Genomic DNA, 7,245 nt, shown 5'->3' with positions numbered 1-7,245 from the left:
AAAAAAAATCATGTTTAAATATCATAGAGTTTAATTTAACTATATTTAGAAATATAATAACGCTAACAAACTACAATGCAGAAATATTCCAATTTTTTCAGCACAAGCTGTTTTCTGCACACATATACTCAACTTGACCACAAACTTTAAATACACCCAAAGAAGAGGTTGCAAAGTTTCAATGTTTATTGTAGCTAATTCTAAGCCAAAAATGTGCTGAAAAGTGCATTGCGCCAAAGATGATGCGATTGCCTTTGCGACTACTGGTACATTCAACTATACATATGAAAGGTTCAACTACAATTGTATGATTGATTCAATCATCTATTATATAAAATTCTCTTGTAACGGTGTTTGTAGTACTACTCCTCCGAAATTACCCAACCGATTCAAATGAAATTATTTTTAGAATATTCTGTGGGCATGCGAATCGGTTTATATCGAATAAAAACAATAAAAAGTCGCATCAATTGTCCGTTATCATTAAATTTGTAATAAATTGAATCAAATTAAAGTCATGGCCTTCAATTTTTTCGAGATTTTCTTTACTTTGGGCGCCGGGCGAGCAGTTTGTTTTTCGTCTCTATGGTCCAGGCGTCGCAAGCAAACGTCGTAGGAGGTTAGTAACTATGGCATAGCATACTGTTTAGTGGGAATATTTGGGCGCGCATTTCTCAACCAAGCATAATTTCGATGCATGTGGTGACCACATGAAGCCTAGATGTGTTTTTTCTTCTTCATCATTCATTCAGATCATTTGTACAGCACATATGTAGTAATGAATGACGCCCAGATGTGACCCAGATTAATATTTTGCCGATCAAATCAAAACCATTCAAACGATTTGAAAAAATTAAAACTTCAATTCGTGTTATTTCAAGAAGGAATTGTTGTCTAAATAATATGAATTTAGTACTGATGCGTATGAAATAATGGTATGACTCTTTGCGGACTTTTGAAAAAAGAAAAGTGGAAAGACTTGGTTTATAATCCAAAACGCTAGAAATATTTTTCAAACATGTACAAATGTGCTTCACAGAAGTTGTATCATGCGCCATTAAATTTATAGAACAACCACAAAATCCGTTGCAAATGAACAGACACATGAACTGAACAAAAGCCTGTACTTTAAAATGGATTATATGAGATTGATGTTCATTTGAAGGCCGAATGCAAAGAAGTGCAAACGTTTAACATTTAAAAAAAATGTATACATGATTTCTATTTATAATTTATTTATAATTTATAAATGGTTGGGCCCAAATAAACAATCTGACTAATAAACTTACCTTTTTTTTAAATCGTTCACCAAAAAACTGTTTACAGGTTCCCTGTTTGTTTACACAGATTTCAAGTACGTACTTAACATAAATGTGTGTTTTTGTTTAACATATTTTGGTTACGTAGGTGAGACTTTAGATCCGATTTTTTGTTGACATATTTGTTTGTGTTCCAGAAGCATAATTTTATTAATAGCAGAAGCTGATTTTTTTGATAAGTTTTTGTTATGTCCTAAAAGTATTGAAAATAATATTAACTCCTGTCATTTCACACGGTGAAACAAGTGGCAATGCGCCTTTAAGTCATGAAACATATTCCAATTTTTCTCTAAAATAGTCAGATAGGGTATCCCGAGTGTTAAAACTGAACGGATAATTAAAATTTTTAAATGTTGAGGTAAATTTACATGAAAATTTCCAGAAAAAAAGAATGAACTCATGAAATCATCGTTGCCTTGAAAGATTAGTTCTGTTTTATGTATTTATTTTTTTAAAACCTGCATTCCAATTAAATCTTATTGAATCTTGAAAATATCACATAATCTTAAACAGAATCGCAAATCACCTTCAACACTGTTCAGGAAAATTTTAAATCAGACAACAATGGTTTAAATTGGCAGGTATGTATTTAAGGATAAAAAAGAAGATAAAAATGCTTTAATTCGGTTGAATAACAAAAAATTTAATCATATCTTTTCTCCTTTCAAAACCAAATTAAATTTCTTTGAATAATAACCCAATAAATCAAGACTTCTTGATTTAACTAGCATTTTTTGCTAAAAACAGGGCGAACCTTTTTTTTTTGGACATGATTTTGATGAAAATATGGATATAAATAACCACTGCTTCCAAATGTGAGGAAAGTGAAGCTGCTTGAAAATGGTTTGAAAAAAAATCATCTCTAATGTTTTTATTTCTTCAGTTCTAAAAAATATACCATCAAAAGCTACTCGGGAGCTAAAAGTGCTGCGCTAGGCAGACTATTGAGCAAACACTCCAAAAATTGTCCCGATATTCAAAATTCTTCTTCCATAAAGTTTCATATGCAATAAATTCCAATAAATGAGGAATTTTTTTTTTTCGATTTAAACCTTAAAGTGAACTCGAGCAAAGCGGAGTCAATCAACTAAATTGTATACAATAAATAAAACATAGATATAATCAACATATGTTATTTATGGAACAAGTTACAAAGAGTGGATTTTTTTTAGCACGAGGCTTGCCCAATTTGATGGTTACGTTGAGTGCTAAAAAAAATCAAATAGGCAACGAGAAGCTGATACCTAATACCATTCGGCAATATTCAAAGCATCCGAATCAAAGAAAACTAAATGAAAAGCATTCATGTAAGATGCATGTAAGATTGATTGGAGATAATTTTTTGATAATTGGTAAAGACCCGTACAATTGAGTTAAAATTCCTAGATTTGATTCCGATATAATTGAGCGAGCCAATTCGAGCAAACGGAAAAGATGGGTATGTTTAAAAACTAGGACATGTTCAAGAAAGCGAGACGATTAACAACTCAAGATTTGATGCTTTTTTTAAGTCAAACAGCGAAAAAAAAACTTGAAATAGACGCCAAGTTTAAAATGGTAAGACGAAGTTTACCGGGTCTGCTAGTAAATATATAAAATTGAACTATAATATACTGATTGATGTTGGGGGCATGTTGTATATTGTAGATTCAACTATGGTACTATGGTTGATTCAACTATAATTATGATTGAATGAATTACACTTCTATGATTGATTTTATACATTCACCATATATTAACAGCTGTTTTTTTGTATTTCTCCTGCATTAATTTTTATTTGTATTTTAGTTTTATACATATTTTGTTTGTTTGTTATTAATAGGAGCACAAAAAGGATTATGGAAATAAAGAATATGATTTTGTTAGCAATCAGCATATCAATGGTTTTGGCATTGTCCAGCCATTTCTGCTTTCCGATGAAACCCCAATCGGTACCTCCCAGCCGGAATATTCAACGATTCTTCCAGTGGCATCGATTCCTTTGTTTGGAATTGAGTTGATGCCTCATCTGGCTTGAATTGACCTAAAGGGAGAAAAAACTTTATCGCAAGTTTATTCAAACAAGCAAATGTATGCTTTTCAATAATACCTTTTCAAATTACCTTCTGTTTAAGCCATTGGTAAACACTAAAGAGACTACAATACAAGAGGCGCAGTCTGATCCCTCTCAAAATAAGAAGCTTGCAACCCTGCTGTAGGGCTGCCTTTAAGACTGCTTGTTTTGCTCGAATGGAATGACACTGACAGAAAATCGAAAATTCCAATCGTGACATTTCGTCTCTTTGATTACTATAGGCTCGTAAGTCAACACCAGCTGCCTGGTACTGAAGGCACACTAACTACACTTATGAATATATTTATAACAACTTGTAAACAGGTAGTGTTTGGATGTATATGTTTTTATTAAAATATCACACAATTAATCATGAAAATATAGTTGAATTTACTATATTTATAGTTCAAAACCTGGAATTAATCATACATTTGTAGTTGAATCTATCATATTTACAGATGAATCAATTATACCATTACAATAGAATTTATCATATTTATACTTAAATGCGAGAGGTCAACCAGGAATGTATAGTTGAATGTATTATATTTATAGTTGAATGCATAAAATTAATCATACAATTGTTGTTGAATCTAGCATATTAATAATTGAATCAGTTATATCATTACAGTTGAATCTATTATATTCATAGTTGATTGCATAAGGTAAATCAGCAATTTGAAGTTGAATCAAATATATTTATAGCTAAATGTTTAAAATTAATCATATTACCAAACCGAACAGAGAAAATTTAGAAACAACACAAATTGAACCTCGTGTAAGTGACAATATGATTCTCTGAAATTAGGTAGGCGTGTCCCGACTCAAATTGCATCATGGGAAAAACGCTGTAGAAAATAACCCAGTAAAAAAGGGGAATTTTTTATATCATAATATATTAACTCTTTTCTTATTATTTTGTTACTTATTCGATAATATTTTTGTTATAAAATGGAAATATTTTTTCACCATGGGTGCACGGAATCACCTCATGTTGGCATAGTGGACGATTGCGTGTATGTCATAAATTGAATATTTAAAATAATTATTAAAAATTTACCAAATACTACCAACCCTTGGGTGCACGGTTTCACTTCAATTTTGTCGCAGTAGATATTCTCTAGCACCCACTGCTATGAAGTTTTTCAACATGTTACTTATAATCATACCTGATATTGTAGGTTTTAAAGCATAATTTTTCTATAAGTAGAGCAATTTACCATGGGTGCACGGATTCACTGCCATTCTTCCATAATCATTTTTTTTTTGCATGCTTTAGGTAAAAAATAATGGCATTTATGAATTCGAAAGAATTTTTTTTATATACATGGTTTTTTACGGATGCACAGCATTTTTATCAAATATTGCATTTTTTTACAGTATTTTGACAAATCTTAACTAGATCAAACTGTACACCCATAGTAAAGAACCATGTATTCAAATTTTTTTTCTATCTATAAATACCGTTGTTCTTACCTTTAGCATGCAAGGAAGTTGATTTTGGATGAATGGCATTGCTCAACTTGTAGAAAAAAAGAAGAGAATCTGGAGAACGGTTGAATTTAGGAATTAGGTTCTTCAAGTTATATCGTGAGACGTATTACTATGAAAATAAAATAAAACTATACCAAACTCTAAACCATGTCTCAACATGAATGAACCACGAATTAAACGTACAACCAATTTCATATTAAAATTACACATTAAATCATGATCACTGGCACCAGAAAAAGTATTCTTTCTATATTACTTTTTCATCATTAATGCATCACCAATGAACAGCTTGAACTTCCGATCCAGGAAAAGGCGTAAACACTCCTTCCGAACCGTAGCAATAAATCACCTTTGCCTGCAAACATTTGCAAACAAAGCGAGACGATGGGAAACAAATATCGAACCGGAACCAATGTGCCCTTTCCTTAACGATTCACCTATTCCGGGGTTCTCTAAGTTTTTCAGTCATGTCAGAAGCCAGCTAGCACTAGTTACAGCTTTCTAGATTAGCTAGGCACCCAGAAACCGAACGCAGCGGAAGAAGAACGGACAAATTTTTATCACATTCCATTATCGTCTGTCGTCGAACTTCCTTCTTGGGTTTTTTTTTATTCCCTATTTTTGGCTTTTTAGCTTCCATTCATGCTTTCCATCTACGCTGGTTGTAAGATTAGGGTCGGATAAGGAAAAAACTTGTTAATGGAAATTGGAAGTATTACACTGGACTAGGACTTGATGACTGTAACATTATTATTTTTTTTTAAATCTTTTGAGTAACAACATCGACATGTATCGTCACTCAGAAATGATGTCCAAAATTAAAACAACTCAAATGTGAATGGCTTTTTGAAACTTTTATGGTCTACTATACGATCAAACGGAGCTCGCTTCTCATACAAGCTGGTTCAAAACGTAACAAGGCGTGCTGCTTGCATTTTGATTGATGGCCAATTTGTGAGGGCATTTTTGTTATGAATGTGGAGTTTCATGGAAGCGAAAATGATTGCTCTATGAAAAACTGTTTTGAAGCGTGCCTTCTTCAAAATCAAAATTGTTCTCGAGGGAAACGGTAATGGAACATGAACCCGGCACACGATGACAACCAGTTGTATTCATGGCTACGTTCCAGCATCAGAGGGCATTCGCATTTCAGCAGACAGATGACATCGTCCCGATATGTGCGGTTTAGATATGCATCTTCAGCTGAGATTGCTTGGAGAAGTCTTGGCCATTGGAAAAATTTTGAGAAAAATCCAAATCTCTTCAATGATGGTAATAAACTTTATTTTAAAATAAACAAAGCACATCAATTGTGAACGGAAAATTGCACCAGAAACCAAACCTTTGGTCATTAAAATTTATTATACTGTACCATTAACGATTTAATGGGTCGTGAAAATGTATGATGGTGCATAATTCTAAACCTAAAACAGTCCCGGGAGTTGCCTGGTGCAAGGAGCAAGGAAACAAAATCTGTTCCTACTCACACACCCTGACAACGAAACTGAAACGCTCCATTTTATGCAGTTTAATTAAAAACCAGTAACTTAAATTGCATGCAAGCTAGCACCGGAACAGCTTTTCTGCTGCCTACTAGAGGTCCTACGGAATGCTTCGACTATATTCATATTTCATATTGCACCAGATGGGAATTTTACCGGTTGTGGTCCCTCGCACAGGCTCAAACTGGGCCGACTGCCAACAAAACGCAGGATATGTAGAAAGAATCCTGCCGTGGGCTTCTGCTAAGCTCTCCAGTGATTATCGGCAGTGGTTCTAAAAACTTTTTTTTTAGTAAATCACCCATTCATAATGCACACATTTTGCACATGATAGAGAGGCTATTACAAGACAGGGTGAGAAAAGGGAGAAAGATTTGAACAAATCGTACACAAATATGCACATTACAAATCCGAGTCGTGGAATTTTTAGCTTATAAGCTTACTTATAAATTTTGTAGGCAAATTTGAAACTATATTTTTGAATACTGAATCTCATACAAAAAAAAATAAAAAAAAAATTAAAAAAAATTTAAAAAAAAATATAAAAAAATTAAAAAAAAATTAAAAAAAATAACAAAAATTTAAACAAAATAAGCAAAAAAAAACAAAAAAATTAAATTAAATTAAATAGAAAATTAAATTAAATAGAAAATTAAAAAATTAAAAAATTAAAAAAATTAAAATTATTCAAAAAAATAGAAAAAAAATTTAAAATTAAAAAAAATAGAAAAAATAAAAAAAAAAAAATAGAAAAAATAAAAAAAAAAATAAAAAATAAAAATTAAAAAAAAACAAATAAAAAATAAAAATAAAATAAAAACAAATAAAAAATAAAAATAAAAAAAAAATTAAAAAAATAGAAAAAAAATAGAAAAAA

This window comes from Uranotaenia lowii, chromosome 2 (assembly GCF_029784155.1).
Source record: "Uranotaenia lowii strain MFRU-FL chromosome 2, ASM2978415v1, whole genome shotgun sequence".
NCBI classification, from domain to species: Eukaryota; Metazoa; Arthropoda; class Insecta; order Diptera; family Culicidae; genus Uranotaenia; species Uranotaenia lowii.
This window is presented reverse-complemented; position numbering follows the sequence as displayed.